At 51.7% G+C, this 18,942-nt stretch overlaps 1 protein-coding gene across 1 annotated transcript in view; it reads right to left on the reverse strand.

Annotated features, from left to right (window-relative positions):
• The window catches only part of NR2F6 (nuclear receptor subfamily 2 group F member 6), a 165,796-nt gene that overhangs the window by 77,181 nt on the left and 69,673 nt on the right, over positions 1–18,942 (reverse strand). The gene's annotated exons all lie outside the window — the stretch shown is intronic.

Raw genomic sequence — 18,942 nt, forward strand, 5'->3', positions numbered from 1 at the left:
CACTTGTGATCGGCCGAGTAATGCAGACTGAGACTGTCAGCATGAACATTTAGCACACCGGCCAGATTTGCACACACACAAATCCGTTGGCCCAGAGCCCAGGACCAAAGTCGCAGAGCTTCTCGGCAGAGACGATACGACCCTACACCTCCCTGCTGGTTGATGTACCACATTGCGGTAGAGTTGTCCGTTAAGTTTCTGAACGGACTGACCGCGAAGGGAAGGAAGGAAAGCCTTTAGTGCCAAACGTATCGCCCGCAATTCCAACAGGTTCATATGAAGCAACCTTTCCTCTGGAGACCAAAGACCTTTGACCTCCAGATCCCCCAGATGAGCACCCCACCCTTGAGTGGAGGCTTCTGCACCAAGTCAGCTCCACTGCAGCTTCACTGGAGATTCTGATCTTCTCCACGAGATCTCAGTTGTGCCGATACCACTGCCTGCGGAAGCACCACTGGAGTGCCCTCATGTGCCAGCGTGCATGGTTGACCAACAGAATGCAGGAAGAAAACAGACTGAGCAGGAGTAGAACCTTCAGGACTGGAACAACCGCTCCATCATGAAATAAAGGAATCATCTCCTGAATGTGGAGATTATTCTACGGAGGCGGGTATGCTCGACACACAGTAGTGTCCAGTATTGCCCCTATGAACAGGCTGAGCTGAGAGGGCACCAGGTGAGATTTGGGTACATTTATCGAGAAACCAAATTTGAACAACAGATGAGCTGTTAGCTGCAAGTGACACAAAACCAACTTTTGTGACTGTGCTTTCAGCAGCCAGTCGTCCATGTAGGGGAAAACAGGGACCCCAGACCTTTTAAGATGAGCTGCTACCACTGCCATCGTCTTTATAAAGACTTGAGGTGCGAAAGTAAGACTGAACGAAAGAACCGCAAACTGGTAGTGTTGCAACCCCACCGTGAACCGGAGATACTTCCGATGCGACTTCAGGATGGGAAGATGAAAGTACGCATCCAGTAGATCGATGGACACCATCCAGTCTTCCTGTTGCAGCGCAAATAGAACCTGAGCCAAGGTCAACATTTTGAACTTCTCCTGCCTAAGTTATTGGTTCAAAATCCTGAGGACCAAGATTGGTCTCAAACGACCGTCCTTTTTGAGGGATCAGGAAATACCAGGAGTAGCGACCCTGACCCCTTTCCTGCTCCAGAACAACCTGGATCGCACCTTTTTGAAGCAATATAGGAACATTATGCTGTAAAAGCAGTAAGTGGTCATCTGAATAACCACCAAGGAGGGTATGGAGTAGGATACTCCAAAAAGGGAAGGGCGTACCCATTCTCTACAAGATTCAAGACCCAACGATCAGACGTGATCACTCTCCAATCTTGTAGAAAGTGGGACAACCGACCTCCAACCGGACCAACATGTTCTAAGATGGGGGATCTAGAACTGCTTCCCTGTTGTACAAACGGTGGCTGGAGGTAGAGGAAGAAGAGGAGGATTGCTAACGATTTGCTCCCGTGAGGCCTCTTTTATTCTTCCCTCTGTATGATTTGTACAAGGGATCTGTTGTTGCTGGCCCTGTTGAGATTGCTGGCGGCCACAAAAGGAAGCAGATCTCCCAAAACCACAATACCGCTTGTAACCATATCCTCTGGACTGCACCTGGAGACCTAGAGACCTTGCAGTAACTCTTATCTTTAGAACGTTCTAAAGCTGAGTCCGCCTTTGAGCCAAAGAGCTTTGATCCATCAAAGGGCAAATGCAGCAAGGACGCCTGAACATCAGCTGAGAAACCAGATGATCTAAGCCATGCCCGTCTCCTTGCAGCCACAGAAGACCCCATCACACGAGCCACAGAGTCAGCAGTGTCCATGCCCGATTGAATCACCCGGCGTGCCACAACCTGAGAATCGGTAAGGACTTCTAGAAAATTGGCACAATCTTCAGGCAATTTAGGGGCCAATTGCACCACTGAGTCCATCAAAGCATGGATATATCGTCCAAGAAGGCAAGTTGCATTAGTGTACTTTAGAGCCATACTCGCAGAAGAAAACCTTTTCTTCACAGCTTGTTCCTTCTTAGAATCCCTATCACCCAGAATCGTAGGGAAGAAACCAGTAGACTGCGTCAAACAAGAAGGAGTAGTTTCTGTCCTGTAACTCCAGTTCTGTAGTAGGGGTATCTCTGTTATAGTCATAATCTAGTGAATAGTCCCGCCCATGTGCGTGGACCCCGGCAATCAAAAATAATCTCTGAAGTTGTCAAATCATGCAGAAACTGCAAAGACACTTAAGAGAGAATTTAAAGACAAATAATGCAGCCTATATCCACAGGCTACACTATCCAGTACTTCAACTAGAAATTCCACCAAACAAAACCACACACAACACAGCCTGCCCAGTTTCTTCCATAGAGAAACTTGCCTCTACCAGTAAAAGACTCTGGAATGATAGAGAGGAAGGCATGGACAGACAAGCCCCCATAGGCTGCCATTATGTGGCTTAAATAGGATACTGTGCCTTTAAGAGAACTTTCCAGAACTTTCTCCCAGTATCCCAGAATGCACAGCAGGTCCCTTTTACTTTCAGTTTTTTGAAGGCGTAGCACGCCAGACCTGTAGCATTCCTTACATGAAAATGTATCTCCACCGGGGAGGAGGGTGGGCGCTTATGACTTTAACAGAGATACCCCTACTACAGAACTGGAGTTACAAAACAGAAACTATTCCTTCTGTAGTAGGGGATCTCTGTGTATAGTCAATCTAGTGAATAGAATGGCAAGCCCATCCCCACACCAAAGCGGCGGTGGAGAAAGAAATTAACACCACTATTGTGCAAACAAATTCCGCAGCGAAGCCTGCCCAACCTGAGCATCTGCCCTGGCATCAGTGTCCAGACAGTAATGCTTAGCAAAGGTATGAACCGACTTCCAAGTGGCCGCCTTGCAGATCTCTGCAATCGGAACATTTCGTAGCAAAGCTGTCGTGGCAGCTTTTCCCCTGGTGGAATGAGCCTTAGGTTTACCCCCTAAGGTCTTATTAGCTTTTTGGTAACAACTGTATGCAGGACACAATCCACCTAGAGATGGACTGCTTAGAGGTGGCAAGACCCGCCCTGACCGCTCCATAATTGACAAATAATTGGTCTGACCTACGAATATCTTTGGTTTTATCCAGATAAAATTTCAACACCCTCCTAACATCCAGGGAATGTAGAGACCTTTCCGCTGGAGATGAAGGATTCTGAAAAAACGTAGGCAACGTTATAGTCTGGTTGACATGAAAATCAGAAATAACCTTGGGAAGAAATTTAGGGTGAGTACGCATAACAACCTCGATCACATCCAATGCGGGTCGGCAGATCACGCAAATCTACCTGGGTGACTTTAATCTCCACTGGAACGACCAGAAAGACGCAGTGGTGAATAGTCTCAAAACCTTCCTTACTGCGCTTGACCTCACCCAAATATGCAACAGCCCAACACACGATAAAGGCTCGATACTCGATCTGATCATCGCCAAAGAGGATTCTACCCAACTGGGGGCAATCCAACCTTGTGATTGGTCAGACCACCACATTATCACCTTCTTTATCAATGAAAAGGTCAAACCTACCCCGGCTCAACACACCAAATCCAAGATCTGGAAAAGGGACATGAAGAATCTTAACCCCAACTCCCTACCTCCCCACACCTACAGTCTCCTCCTTCCCCCCGCTGGCGCCTCTGATGTTCAATCACTGACCGACCTCTACCTCGACTCTATGAGCTCAATAATCAACGAAGCCGCCCCACTGCAACTAAAGAGAGTCTCCACCAAGAAATCGAATCCTTGGTATGACGGCAGACTCAATGAAGACAGGCGCGTTATGCGATTGGCAGAGCGCATTTGGAGAGCTCACCCCTCATCACTGCATCGCAAAACGCTTAAGAACAAGAGAAATGCCTACTGTAGGAAAATCAAGCGTGCGAAAGCTGACTTCTTTAGCCTCCAGCTGGACCAAGCGAAGAATCGACCAAGAAAATTGTTCGAACTTGTCAAAACTCAAACCAAGACGCAACCCTTACAATCAAACAACACAACAAGCGATATCCCACACAGTGAAGACTTCTCTGCTTTCTTTAAGCTAAAGACCGACAACATAAGAATTGACCTCCTCAATGATGTAAGCAGATACCCTAGCCACATCAGAATGCCTAACACTCAACCTAAAAATAGTGCATCATGGACGTCCTTCGACACCTACTCTGAAGAAGCAATACACAAACTGCTCGGGTCCTTGAAGCCCTCTAATCACCTCATAGACCCCCTACCGGCTAATGCTGTGAAGGACTTCACCCCCATGCTCCTCCCACTCTGGACCAAAATCATTAACAGTTCCCTTCAACAAGGTCTCATCCCTGACTCCCTCAAAGTGGGGTAAGTCACACCCATACTCAAGAAACCTACAGCTGACCCATCTGACCTAAACAATTACCGCCCTATCACCAATATCCCTACCTTGGCCAAACTGCTGGAAAAATGTGTACAATTCTAACTAACAAAACACATTGACCAATTCGACCTCCTCAACTCTCATCAATCAGGCTTCCGAGCAAAACACAGCACGGAAACGGCCAGGACACACATAATTGATGACGCCCTCCAAATTCTTGATAGCAATGATTCATGCCTCCACATCCTTCTCGACCTCTCATCAGCATTTGACACTGTCAAACATGAGAACCCACTGGAGCTGCTAAACACTAGAATGGGTTTATCCGGGACTGTTCTCAAATGGTTCACCTCCTTCCTACATAACCGGTCTCAGAAGTTCAAGATCAACAATGTGCTGTCTGCACCTGTGCCAGTAGACTGAGGCGTTCCACAAGGATCCTGCCTTTCACCCACACTGTTCAACCTCATCACGGAACCACTTGCCACTTTGCTTCAAGCATCCAATGTACACTTCCATATGTATGCCGATGACACTCCACTTTACCTAAAGGTACAATCCCCGGAAGATATCAAACTCCTGAACCACACACTCAGAAACACCCAATCATGGTTGGCCGATAATCACCTTAAACTAAATGCTCTGAAAACTGAGTTCCTCCTGATATCACCCCCTGCGAAAATTACCACCACCCAAATCTGGCTCAATCACCTAACAGCACTCAATGTCCGACCCACCATCGTGGATTCTGCGAAATCCTTAGGCATCACACTTGACGCAAAGCTCAACATGCAACAGCATATTAGCAAAGCAACGAAAGGAGCTAACTTCGAAATCAACACATTAAGGAAACTTAAACCCTTCCTCCCAGTCAAAGACTTCCAAACTGCTGTACAAGCCCTAGTCATCCCCCGCATAGACTATGGTATTGTGGCCCTCAGCGGACTCCCTCTAGCAACAACTGCACCCCTAAGAGCCACCTTGAACGCTGCCGCGAGACTTATTACTGGCTCAAGAAAACACTCTCATATATCCCCTGATCTGAAATACCTGAAATGGCTGCCCTTTGAAGCCAGAATACAGCTGAAAATTGCTGTTATGACACACTCGGCCATACACCACAAGGCACCCAACTACCTCACTCAAAGGTTGACTATATCAGGAGGGTCGAGATCCAATAGAAGTACAAAAAATCTACTCCTGAAACCTCGCAGATTCCGGAAGGAAAAAACGTACAAACGCTCCTTCTCAGGAATGGCACCCAGGATCTGGAATGCACTCCCTTCTGAAACCAGGCTTATCTCCTCCACTGCCTTCTTCAAGAAAGAGGTGAAAGCCATCCTTATGGCCAAGTTCACCTGAACTTTATTGTTGTTGGATCAGAGACTTTGCACCGCTTTTGTACCACTGGCTACCTCACTGTCTAATGTCTAATGATATCATTTTCTTATTTGATTGTGAGCCTATTATACAACTCACTCACTACCTATTACTATATTGTACACGTTAGCTTGCTGAAACTTGATGTCCCTACCCCTGTCTCTTTGTAACTCTTAGAAAGTGGTATAAGCCATCCCTATAGCCTAGCTCTCCTGATCTCTATTGAAGCTGGACCAAAGACTCTGCACCGTCTTATAGTATTGTTTACTTGACTGTTTATTGTTATTTTATCAGCACATGACTGCTATCCGATCATGCTATTGAATACTATACTGTACCCATTATTATGCTCAGTCACCCTCCTGTCGCCCTCACCCCCGTCTCTGTGAAGCGCTCTGTTATCTGCAAAGATCTTGTTCGCGCTATATAAAACTCTGAATAAAATAAATAAATAAAATAAACCTTAGCAGCATGAAATACAGTATAAGGTTCTTGGCAACAAAACGCCTGAATTTCACTCATCCTGCGGGCCGATGTAATGGCCATGAGGAACGCCGCCTTCCAGGAAAGGTGCTGCAACGAAGCCTTATGAATAGGTTCAAAAGGCTCCTTCATCAATCTGGACAGCACCACATTCAATTCCCATGAAGGCGAAGGAAGCCTGACAGGAGGGAACACTTTCTTCAAGCCTTCCAAAAAATCTTTGATCACAGGGATCTGGAAGAAGGAAGTCTGCGAAGGGCATTTCCTGTAGGCAGTCAATGCAGCAAGATGAACCTTAATGGAATGAACATTAAGTCCAGACTGCGCCAAATGTAGAAGGTAAAGAAGGATGACGTCTTCCTTGCACGTCGGCGGGTCATAGTTCTTGGACTTGCACCAGATACAGAACCTCTTCCACTTGTAAGCATAGGAGGTCCGAGTGGAAGGTCTCTTAGACTCCTTCAGTATGTCCATACAATCTTCGGGCAGATTCAGATGGCCATATTACACTATCTCAGGAGCCATGCCGCCAAACTCAAAGACAAGAGGTTGGGGTGCAACATCTGTCCCCCGAACTTCGTGAGAAGGTCCGGTCTGCACAGCAGCCGTATGTGGGGAAGGAGAGACCGGTGAAGCAGGTCTGTGAACCACCACTGCCTGGGCCATTCCGGGGCAATGAGTATCATCCGAGCCCTGGACCGGGCCAGCTTGATGAGTACCGCCGGAATCAGGGGAATGGGTAGAAAAGCGTACAGAAAGCTGTTCGACCAGTTGATCCATAGCGCATTCCCCAGCGTCCCCTGCTGGTAGTACCTGGAGGCGAAGTCTCGGCATTTGCTGTTTTCGGCGGTGGCGAACAGATCTACGCCTGGAGTCCCCCACCTTGCGAAGACTTCTCTTAGTACTTCGTCGTTTATGACCCATTCGTGGTTTTCCTGAATCAGTCTGTTCAGTGCGTCCGCCTGAACATTCTGCACACCTGGCAGATGGGTAGTCGTTATCGTCAGTCTTCTGGCCAGAAGCCAGTACCAGATCGCCTGCGCCTCCTGTGACAGAGTGCGTGATATCGAACCCCCCTGCTTGTTTAGGTAATACATCGTGGTCGTATTGTTCGTCTGTACAAGCAGAGAGTTGGTCTGAAAGGACGGAAGAAAGGCCTTCAGTGCCAAGTGAACAGCTAAGAGTTCCAGGAAATTGATGGGATACGTGGCCTCCATCGGGGACCACGTTCCTTGAATCTGTAAGTCTCCGGAGTGCGCCCCCCAACCGTGGAGAGAAGCATCCGTCACAACAGTCTGCATGGGAATGTCCTTGTGGAAGGGAACCCCTAACACCACCACTTCAGCGACTGAAGAGCATGCAGAGACAGTCGTATTTTGTCGTCCCAAGATCCTTTGCTCCGATCCCACTGGTCCTCCAAGCACTCTTGCAATGGACTTATGTGCAGTTGCACGTGTGGCGTCAGAAAGATACAAAAGGCCATCGATCCCAGTAGAGAAGACACCGTCCTCACTGTTTTAGATGGAGTGGTCATAAGAGCCTGAGACTTCCGAAGGAGTAATAATCGTCGCTCCTCCGAAGGAGACACGCTTGCTGACAGCGTATTGATGGAGGCTCCCAAGTACTGTATGCATTGGACCGGAGCCGGGACAGACTTGAACATGTTGATGTGCAACCCCAGCTTGTTCAAGAGAACGCACGTCTTCTGGAAGTGTGCTCGAGCTTCCGAGAAGAAGGCCTTGATCAACCAATCGTCCAGGTACGGGTAGACGAACACCTTGTTCTTCCTCAGATGTGCTGCTACCACCGCCATGCACTTAGAGAATGTTCTCGGCGCAGACTTTAGTCCGAATGGGAGTACTGTGTATGGATAATGATTGGTGCTGACTTGGAATCGCAGGAACTTCCTGTGTTTGTGTGCAATGGCCACATGGAGGTACGCATCCTGTAGGTCTATAGTGTGAGAAGTTGGCCTGATATATGATGCTCACTAGTTCTAGTGATCACCTTGTATCAGTCCAAACAACCCTTATGGTGATTGGTTGTAAGTCAACCTTATAGACCAGCTATCCTAGTAGCGTGGACAAAAGCAGTCTTTAGGCTAAACTCTGAATGGCATGTGAAGCCAGCTGTTTTACCACATATAACCCCTTGAATACCAAGTGAAAGGACACCACACAGGTTGTTATGAAAATAAACAGATATTTATTAACTAACATACACCTCTGAACTCTTTATGAGGTCAGAGGGCTAAGCACATGACAATGCTAAAAAGGAAATACGAGTTCGCACAATATTTACAAGTGCGTCTTAGGGGCACGACAAACCATATACTCAAAACAATGGAATGCGAGAAAGGAAAGTACTGTAAGGAGATCCAGAGGCTGGAGGACCGCTGGGACTACGCTACAAACTAGGTAAGTAAGGAGCAGGAGGCCCACGGGGCTCACGTGCAGAGTGGGAACTCTCACGTGGGATGCGTACCAACGTCTATGGATCTTAGAGTTTAGAAAGTTACGAATTCCGGATGAACCCGGCTGGATGGAGGGAAAACAGTGGACCTGGACACTAGGATAGTGTACACAGACTTCAGCACCTAGAAGCTTTAGTTACCTAACCCACAGGCTGCGGGTGCATAGGGCTGAAGTTGCGTCGGGTTTGCTGCGTTGATCCCGGTGATGCCTGAAACAAGGAGTTGCTGGCAGGCAGCCAGATGGAGGAGTCCGGTGGTTCCAAGGATGGAACTTAGAAGGAGTCCTGAAAGGGAAGGGGACAGAGTCTCGGTCACTAGCCAGTGACGGTGCTGGAACCAGGAGGGAACCAGATGCTGTCGCCGCAGTCAGGTGAAGGAAGGGTCGCTTCTCTCTCTAGCTGCGTGGACCAGGAGCTGCTCTTCACGACCAGGCTGGAGGCACGAGCTGTCCCACGTAGTCTGCTGCTGTTGGCGGTGTCGGATCGTCGATCTGGACAACAGGCCTTGGTTAATGCAAGCCACGCGGTGGAACAAAGATGGCGTCTGGTGCGGACCAGGAGGGTCCGGGGTGCTTCTCCTTTACAAGGAAGCAAGGGCCAGTCTGGGGGACCAGACCAGCAGTGTTGGATTCTTCGGATCGTCGTCTCAGAGGTCACGAGCCAGCCGGCAAGTGACCAGACAACAGGACAAGCAGCAACCAGGCAAAAGGGCCCCACGCAGATCTCGTGGATGCTGGGGGGCTGGTCTTTGGTGCAGGAGCTGCGTCGGTGTGGGGCTTCTCAGACCCCAATGCACTCACTCGAGGATCCCTCGGCAGTCGTGCTGGAAGCGCTGTGCAGGTTTCTCAAGACGGCCGTCTCCACGTTGCTCGTCGCACCCACGGGTCCCAGCTGTGCTGTGGATGTGGGTAGAGGTCATAGAGGTCAGAGAGGTCTGGAGGTCCGGGTCTTGTCGAGCTGGGTCGTCGGATTCCAGGATGGAAGGACTCTGCAGCAAACCGCACAGGAGCTTGATGGTGCCTGCGAAGCAGAATGGTCACTCCCTGACCATAGGGGAGATTCTTCAGTCTTCTGGAATCAGGCGGTCGAAGATCAAGAGTTTCTTCGTGGAAGTTGTCAAGATTAATCTGATCTGGAATGGGACCAGCTCCTACCTTTACTCTCCTAAAGGGGGCTGCACTACGACTAGGTCCCTCCTCTGGGTGGGACCAGGAAGGGGGTGGTTACACCCCCTTTCCTTTGTCCGGTCTTGCGCCAGCTCTGGGGCTGGAGTGCCCCAGGAACTGGTTTAGACCGGCATATGCACAGGGACATCTTGTGTGCCCCAGGCATGTCTCATTCCTTTCAGCCCTGTCCTACCTAATACACAAAATCCTGTCTGGGGTGGTGCTAGCACCTCCCAAGGCAGGAAACCCTTTGTCAATCAATCAATCAATCAGTGGCATTTGTAGAGCGCGCTACATACCCGTAGGGTCTCAAGGCGCTGGGGGGGGGGGGGGTGCCGCTACTGCTCGAACAGCCAGGTCTTCAGCTTCTTCCTGAAGGAGAGGTGGTCTTGGGTCAGGCGCAGGTCGGGAGGGAGGGAGTTCCAGGTCCTGGCGGCCAGGTAGGAGAAGGACCTTCCTCCTGTCGTCGCTCTTCGGATGCGGGGGACGGCGGCGAGGGCGTGGTTGGCTGATAGGAGGTGGCGTTTGGGAGCGTAGAAGTTGAGTCGGCTGTTGAGGTAGCTCGGGCCTTGGTCGTGTAGGGCTTTGTGTGCGTGGGTGAGGAGGCGGAAGGTGATTCTTTTGTTGACGGGGAGCCAGTGAAGGTCTCTCAGATGTCCGGAGATGTGGCTGGTTCGTGGGATGTCGAGGATGAGTCTGGCTGAGGCGTTCTGGATCCGCTGGAGTCTCTTCTGGAGCTTGGCGGTGGTACCGGCGTAGAGGGGTTGCCGTAGTCCAGTCGGCTGGTGACGAGGGCCTGGGTGACGGTCTTCCTGGTCTCGGTGGGGATCCACCAGAAGATCTTCCGTAGCATGCGTAGGATGTTGAAGCACGCTGAGGAGACGTTGTTGACTTGCCTGGTCATGGTGAGGGAGGAGTCCAGGATGAAGCCCAGGTTGCGTGCGTGGTCTGTCGGTTTGGGTGCGGTGCCCAGGGCGGGAGGCCACCAGGAGTCGTCCCAGGCGGAGGGCGAGGAGCCCAGGATGAGGACCTCCGTCTTGTCCGAGTTCAGTTTCAGGCGGCTGGTCGTCATCCACTCGGCCACCTCTTTCATCCCTTCGTGCAGGTTGGCTCTGGCGGCGGCGGGGTCGTTGGTCAGGGAGAGGATCAGCTGGGTGTCGTCGGCGTAGGAGATTATGCTGAGGTTGTGTTTGCGTACGATGGCCGCGAGGGGGCTCATGTAGACGTTGAAGAGGGTGGGGCTCAGAGATGATCCTTGAGGGACGCCGCAGGTGACTTCGGAGGCCTCTGACTTGAACGGTGGTAGGCGGACTCTCTGTGTTCTTCCGCCGAGGAAGGAGATGATCCATTCCAGCGCCTTGTCCTGGATTCCGATGTTGCTGAGGCGCCGTACTAGGGTGCGGTGGCAGACCGTGTCGAATGCCGCGGAGAGGTCTAGGAGGATGAGGGCCACTGTTTCTCCATTGTCCATCAGGGCTCGGATGTCATCGGTGGCGGCGATGAGGGCGGTCTCGGTGCTGTGATTGGCTCGGAAGCCGGACTGTGAGGGGTCGAGGGATCCGTTCGTCTCGAGGAAGGCGGCCATCTGCTTGTTGACGGTCTTCTCGATGACTTTAGCTGGAAACGGGAGGAGCGAGATGGGGCGGTAGTTCTTGAGGTCGGTGGGGTCTGCTGTTGGTTTCTTGAGTAGAGCGCTGAGTTCGGCGTGTTTCCAGCTCTCGGGGAAGATGGTGGTGTCGAAGGATGTGTTGATGATGTCTCGCAAGTGGGGTGCGATGACAGCGTCGGCCTTGTTGAAGACGTGGTGAGGGCAGGGGTCGGTCGGAGATCCGGAGTGGATGGAGTTCATCGTGCGGATGGTGTCTTCGGTGCTGATCGGGGTCCAGGCGTGGAGGGTGGTTGTTCGGTCATGGTGTGCGTTGGTTGGTTGTTGAAGCTGTTGTGTATGTCCGTGATCTTGTTGTGGAAGTATGAGGCGAGGGAGTTGCAGAGGTCTTGCGATGGGGTGATGTCGTTGTTTCCTGCGCTGGGGTTGGAGAGCTCTTTCACGATGTTGAAGAGTTCTTTGCAGTTGTGTGCGTTGTTGTCCAACCGGTCCTTGAAAGCTGTTTTCTTGGCGGCGCGGATCAGCTGGTGGTGTTTTCGGGTGGCAAGTTTGAAGGAGGTCCTGTTGTCCGGTGTCGGTTCCCTTTTCCAGACTTTCTCGAGGGCTCGGCAGTTCTTCTTGGAGCTCTTGAGTTCGTCGGTGAACCATGGGGCCTTCTTGCTGCCGGGTCTGCTAGGCGGGGTCTTCAGTGGGGCGAGTTCGTCCGCGCAGTTGCTGATCCACTTCGTGAGGTTGTCGGCGGCCTGGCTGGGGTTCGCTGAGCTGGCAGGAGGGTGCAGGCTCAGGGAGGTGGCGAGCTGGTCTGCTGTGATCTTGTTCCAGCTTCTGCGGGCGGCCTGTTGCTGGTGTTGGTGGGTCGTCGTTCTCTTGAAGGTGAAGTGGACGCAGCTGTGGTCCGTCCATTGAAGCTCTGTGGCGTGGCTGAAGTCGATGTCTGTGCTGGAGGAGAAGACTGCGTCGAGTGTGTGTCCGGCGAGGTGGGTGGGGGTGGACACCAGTTGCTTGAGTCCGAGGTTGGCGAGGTTGTCGAGCAGGGTGCTGGTGTTGCGGTCGTTGTTGTTCTCCAGATGGAAGTTGAGATCTCCCAGGAGGATGTAGTCAGCGGAGGGGAGGGCATGCGGGCTGACGAAGTCGGCGATGTCTTCGCTGAATTGAGTGCGTGGTCCCGGAGGTCGGTAGATCAGTGTGCCTCTGAGGGTGGTGTTCGGGTTGGTGTGGATCTGGAAGTGCAGGTGTTCGGCGCTGGTCAGGGTGTTGTCGGTGCTGGTCGTGAGACGGATGGTGTTCCTGTGGATGATGGCGATGCCTCCTCCCATCTGGTTGGCGTTTCGGTCCCTCCGGACGATCTTTGTCCAAGCCTCCCTCGCTGGAAGGACTCCCAGCAGCAGGAGGTCAGACTTGTGTCTGTGGTGGCAGCATCCATTTTGTGATGCTGAGGCTCGAGTTAACTTTAACCGGGGTTCACAGTTACATACATGTTGTGTCCCTCTAGAAGGGTGGAATGCTACCCCCGTCGCCAGAATTGGCAAGGGGGTAGTATTCCAATTCGTATGACACCTTACTCGACATGTTTTGATAATGCTATACCAAAGTTAGCATTTGACCGCGAGGTTCATAATGCACTTAAGAGTATATGGTATAGGGTTATCATGGAACAGCTATTAGGACTTGGTTCCGCAAGCTGCAAACGGGCTCAGCTCATGCCAGAGCACCATCTCACATAATTTCAAGCACTCTGCCTTCAGGATTGATAAGGCCTGCCATAGGAGTGACTGATAGGAATATATGTGTCCATTTTAGGGTTAGATATAGAGATACTATATCTAAAGCAAAGGGTGATTACACCACCTTGCCCCAGCTGTTGTGCAGCCAGTTGTGTCAGATTTGGATGGCCAGTCAGGGGTGGCATAATACATGCTGTAGGCCCTGGGTACACCTATGCCCTTGATACCTAAGGTATGCTGTACAGGGACTGATAAGGTGGCCCAGTACCAATTGGTAAATGCACCTAAGGTACATGCTTGTCGATTTAGAGAGAGAACAGCTAGGCTGTGGGTCTGATTAGCAGGCCCACAGCCAGGGAAAGTCGTAAACCAGTGAAGCAAAAAGCAAAAATCGGGGGTGACCATAGGATTGCAGACCCAACTCTCCTACATATAGCACATAGCCAGTCTCCCTGTTGCAACTGAGGATAAATCTGATGTAACGACAGCATGCGAAACTTAGCTCTGCGATTCCACTTGTTTGCTTGTCGCAAGCCCAGAATGGGCCTGAACTCGTTCTTGTCGTTCTTGCGAACCAGAAAGAACCGGGAGTACAGACCTCTTCCTCTCTGAGACAGAGGTACGTCTTATATCCCCCTTTTCCTCAACAGGATATCGGCCTCCGCCTGAAGCTCGCGCAGCTGAAACTGCGAGCTGACCGGTGGAACTGCTGGAGGCGGGCTGGTGAACCGAAGACTGTCTCCATTGCAAACAATATTCAGCACCCACTTGTCCGGAGTAATTTTTCTCCACTCTGCCAGAAAAAATTGAATGCTTCCCCCTACCGGAGTGGGTAACAGATGAGGGGGAAGTAAGCGCTCAGGGCCTAGACCCGGCCGGGCCTTTGGTCGCTGGTGCCGACTGTTGGGCGCCTCTGCCCTTTGGGCGCTTCTGGAATGGCCTTCGGAACTGCTGCTGCTGTTGCTGTCCCGAAGCTTGGCCACGCCCTCTGCCCTGTCCACCGAACGGGCGGTACGATTTCTTTGTCTCTGAGCTTTTGCAGACCCACAGCCGTGAGTGTTTCGGCCTCCGCCTTCATGTGGGCCATTTCGTCATCCGCATGTTTCCCAAATAGGGTTTCGCCAGAGAATGGAAGATTGGCAACCCTTTGCTGTGCGTCAGGTTTCAGTGACGTAAGACTGAGCCAGGCGTGTCGTCGCTGGTTAATCCCATGGCTGAAGCCATGTGCCGCCAAGAGGGACGAATCGGCGGCTGCGCTGATCTGATTCGTCACCAGCATCCCCTCACTTAACACCTCCTGGAAATCTTACCTCTTGTCGCGAGGCAGGTGTTCCACAAACTGCTGGAGGGAGTCCCAGAGTGCACTGTCATAGCGTCCCAACAAGGCTGTGGCACTCGCAGCCTTCATGAGGTCGCCGACGTTCCACACACCTTTCTCCCAGCCGAATCCATCCATCTAGACTCTTTACCCGGGGGGGACTGTGGATGACGGGGTGGTAGCATGCTGTTTGCGAGCCGCCGTCACTATCACAGAATCTGGAGGAGGTTCCACTCTTAGAAAAGCCGGATCAGAATCGGGAGCCCGGTATTTTTTCTATAGCCTCGAGGGGGCCGCCTTAGTCACCGCCGGGGTGAGAAAAAGGTCCGTGGCCGGTTCCTCCAGGCCCGGCACCAGTGGCAATAATGGACGAGACAGATGTTTCTGGTGCAGTGTCTCGAAAATTACCGATGTCTTGGGCGTGGGCACCGTCAACAAGATGCCCAATTTTGCTGCAACTCTTAACAGGACATCGTGAAAAGCCACCAGATCATCAACCGGCGACACCCTTGTCTCCGGTGACCCCGACAAAGTCGGAGAGTAGTCCCTGGTCCCTGAGGACCTCGTATGGGAGCGAGACCGGTGCCTCCTGTGGCGGCGTCTGGACCGCGTGGATGACCTGTTGCGCGATCGTTCCCTCCTCCTGGAACGAGAGCGCGACCTCCCAGTTCGTGGGCGTTCCGCAGGTTTCCGTGGAGGCGTCTTCCGTGGCCTATCCTGGGGTTTTGGTCTAGGCGTCCCCTTAGGCGGTGTAGGAAGAGGAGGCAGTGACGCCGACCTTGGAGGAGGACCAGGAGGTATCTCCGGACGAGGACGGGCCCATGCGGCGGAAGCGGTGGTGGTGGTGGTGGTTGTCCTGAGGGAGGAAGTGGTGGAAGCGGAGGGTTGACAGGAGGATCCTCGTTAGGTACAGGGGAAGGGGGAGCCTTTGGCCGAGGTGGTGTATATACCACCCAGTACACCGAGCCTGGTGACTTCTTCGGCGGAGGGGACTGTGAAGCAGCCCCTCCAGTAGGTGATCGCCGTCTCCGGCGCCCTCCACCAGACCCAGCGTGACTTCTGGCGCCAGAACTCCTTCTGCGCCGCTTAGGAGAGTTGGAACAACTCAGAGACGCCGATCTCTTCCTTCTCGACACTGAGCGTCGCTTTTCCGGCGTCGAATGTCACCTCCGCGACTCCGGCGTCGAACGCCGCCTCTGCGACGTCGATCTCTTCTTCCTCGACGCCGAACGCCGCCTCCGCGACGTCGACCGTTCCATTCTCGACGACGAGCGCCGACTCCTCCTTGAAGCCGACCGCTTTCTCGAGGTCCTCGACGTTGAGGATCCCCTCAACGCTGACCGTCTTCTCGACGGCGACCGGCGGTGTCACCTCGACGGCAAGCGCCGACGCCTGTCACTCCTCTGACGTTGATAGCTCGACACTGACGTCTACGACGAAGACGCCGTCGACGGTGGTCTCGACAGCGGCCTACCCAGACCCTTCGACGTCGAATCTTCACGCCATCTCGACCCGGAGCTCCGGGGAGATGGGGAACACACCGTCGTCATCCCTCTCGACGTCGTTGCAATCGACGCCGACGGAGACCGGGACCGTTTGCTGGTCTTCCTGCCTCTGGGGAGCCCCCCAGAGGCCTCAGCAGAGGCAGAGGGAACCTTCCCAGCCTGCCCAGACCCACCTGCAGCCTGCAGTCGTCTCTCCTCCAGGCCTTGCAGCCTAATCTTCAGCCTTTCCCTCAGGGTCCTTGCTGAAAGGTGCTGGCAGATGTCACATTCTTCAGGGACATGTGCTTCAGGGAGACAGATAATGCAGACGTCGTGTGGACTTATTCCTTCCACATGCTGGGCATTTGTCGAAAAGAGCAGGCATTTTAGAGCCCTAAAAAGCCTGAACAAACACACAGGAGTGAAGGGAAACACCAAGAAATATAAACGGCAAACACTTTTATAAAAAAAGTGAACAAAAATACAATAAACCCTTGAAAAAGGGAGAGCTCAATGCCAGGGTCCTGTTAGCAGGAGCCGGAAAAAAGAACTGAAAGTAAAAGGGACCTGCTGTGCATTCTGGGATACTGGGAGAAAGTTCCGGAAAGTTCTCTTAAAGGCACATTATCCTATTTAAGCCACATAATGGCAGCCTATGGGGCTTGTCTGTCCATGCCTTCCTCTCTATCATTCCAGAGTCTTTTACTGGTAGAGGCAAGTTTCTCTATGGAAGAAACTGGGCAGGCTGTGTTGTGTGTGGTTTTGTTTGGTGGAATTTCTAGTTGAAGTTCTGGACAGTGTAGCCTGTGGATATAGGCTGCATTATTTGTCTTTAAATTCTCTCTTAAGTGTCTTTGCAGTTTCTGCATGATTTGACAACTTAAGAGATTATTTTTGACTGCCGGGGTCCACGCACATGGGCGGGTCTATTCACTAGATTAGGACTATACACAGAGATCCCCTACTACAGAAGCTTGAACAACCAAACTTTCCTTCATAGGATGCAATGACAAAAAAGCTGGACCACCAGTGGCAGGACTGTACCTTCGAGATAGAAAGAGAAACAGCCTTAGCAGATAAAAGCTTCTGCCACACCTCCAAGATTGGTTCTGTTAAAGCATTCGTAAAAGGAAGCAATGGCTCAGAAGTTGATGATGACGTGTTTAAAACTTCTGTTAAAATATTGGACTTTATCTCAGCTGAGGGAAGCTTGAGACCCAATAAATCAGCTGCCTTCCATATAACCACGTGGTATGGAGGAATGTCTTGTACAACACCCCCGCTTGCAGATGGATTATATTCAGGAGAAGTATCTAGGCCATTCGCTTCATGCAGGCCTTCAAAACTCGTCCATAGAGTCCACAATCTCCCCTTCCTCCATATTTTGTAAATATTCCTCTTCTTCAAAGAGCCTCTGAGCCGCTCTCCTATAGCGTTGCTTAGATAACGGCGTTGGTGGAGCCACACGCGGCGCCTGTGACTACGTCAACAGAGTCGATGGAGGAACCTCGCCTTCAATCGAACTAGAGGAGACGCCGACTCAGCAGCCGAAGGAGTCTGAGGAGCTGGAGTGGAGGATCTCGGCGCCAGGAAACGCCATGCCGGAGTCGACAGTAAAAATGGTATGAAGGGAGCCTGGGGATAAAATTGCGGAACACCCAGGTTAAAAGCCAAAGATCCCACGGGCCCGAAAGTGCAGGTTAGAGCCGAAGCCAAACATCTCATTGAGGAAATGCTAAGAATCAGACCCAGGAACAGGAAAAGGAGGATATGGATCCGAAACTTCCTGAAGAGGAGTCACCTGAGGTAGAACTGGAGCCTGCGGAGCCGGGGACAGCGCCTGCACAGGTAAAGCCACATTGTCTGGAGAGGACTAACCAGGCGCCGGTGACGTCGCTGGAGCCAGTGAATCTTCATGTTGTGAAGAATCATTCGAAGCCGGCGACGCCGCAACCGGAGATGGAACTGGCGTCACTTGAGGAAAAGGGGGTGGAAATACAATCCTTCCTTCGAGGTCGCTCAGTCGGAGTCGGCGACCTCGACGCCCTGGCCTTCAAAGAACGATGTCGAGAGCCATGTCTTCTCTTGGACTTCTTATGCTTCTTAGACCCCGAAGAGTGAGAAGACGAAGACTTCGCCCTCTTCTCCTTCTTGGCTTTGGCCATTAACAACTTGGCCTCACGTTCCTTAATTGCTTTCGGATTCATCTTCCTGCGGCGTCGGCATTCCTCGACGTTGTGATCTGAAGATAGATACCAGAGGTAGTCATCGTGTGGGTCCGTGATTGACATATGTCCATCAAACACTCTGCAGGGTTTAATTCCCGGCTTCATAGAAGTAGCCATCAGGAACAATCAAGAGATACAAAGTTTGCTTGGAAGAAAATGGAGAGCCCCTAGAAAAACCGTTAAGTGTCGACGGTGCGGAAAAAAAAGAACCGACGTCAGCACGCCGAAAAGGTCTTTTTGTGGTGGCTCCAATGACTTCATACGGTGCTGCGAGCGGAGCCTGTCCATTGTGACGTCCTAGTTGACGTGGGAGAGCTAGAAAATAATTTTCCCGCAGAATGCTGGCGCAGGGGGTATTCAAAAGGTGATGAATCCACAGGCAGAAGGATCCATCAGAAATTACTCTTTCATCCTTGAAGAAAAGGCTCCTGGCTAGTGAGAGCCTGCATTTCACAAATCTCTTCTAGCAGATGTCAAACCAGAAGTAGAGTCGACGGTACAATAACCGGCGATGCTTGCAGTCTTAAACGACGATACCGTCGTCGATGTTGTCTACGGAGGAGGTAAAGACGATGACTGTTCCTTGACTGCAGATACCTGGGAAGCATCACTTCGCGTAAACGATTACTATGGTCTCTTCGTCAACGACAATGATTTAGTCAACGGTAAAGCTTTCGTCG

The sequence above is a fragment of the Lissotriton vulgaris genome, chromosome 12 (assembly GCF_964263255.1).
Source record: "Lissotriton vulgaris chromosome 12, aLisVul1.2, whole genome shotgun sequence".
Lineage (NCBI taxonomy): Eukaryota > Metazoa > Chordata > Amphibia > Caudata > Salamandridae > Lissotriton > Lissotriton vulgaris.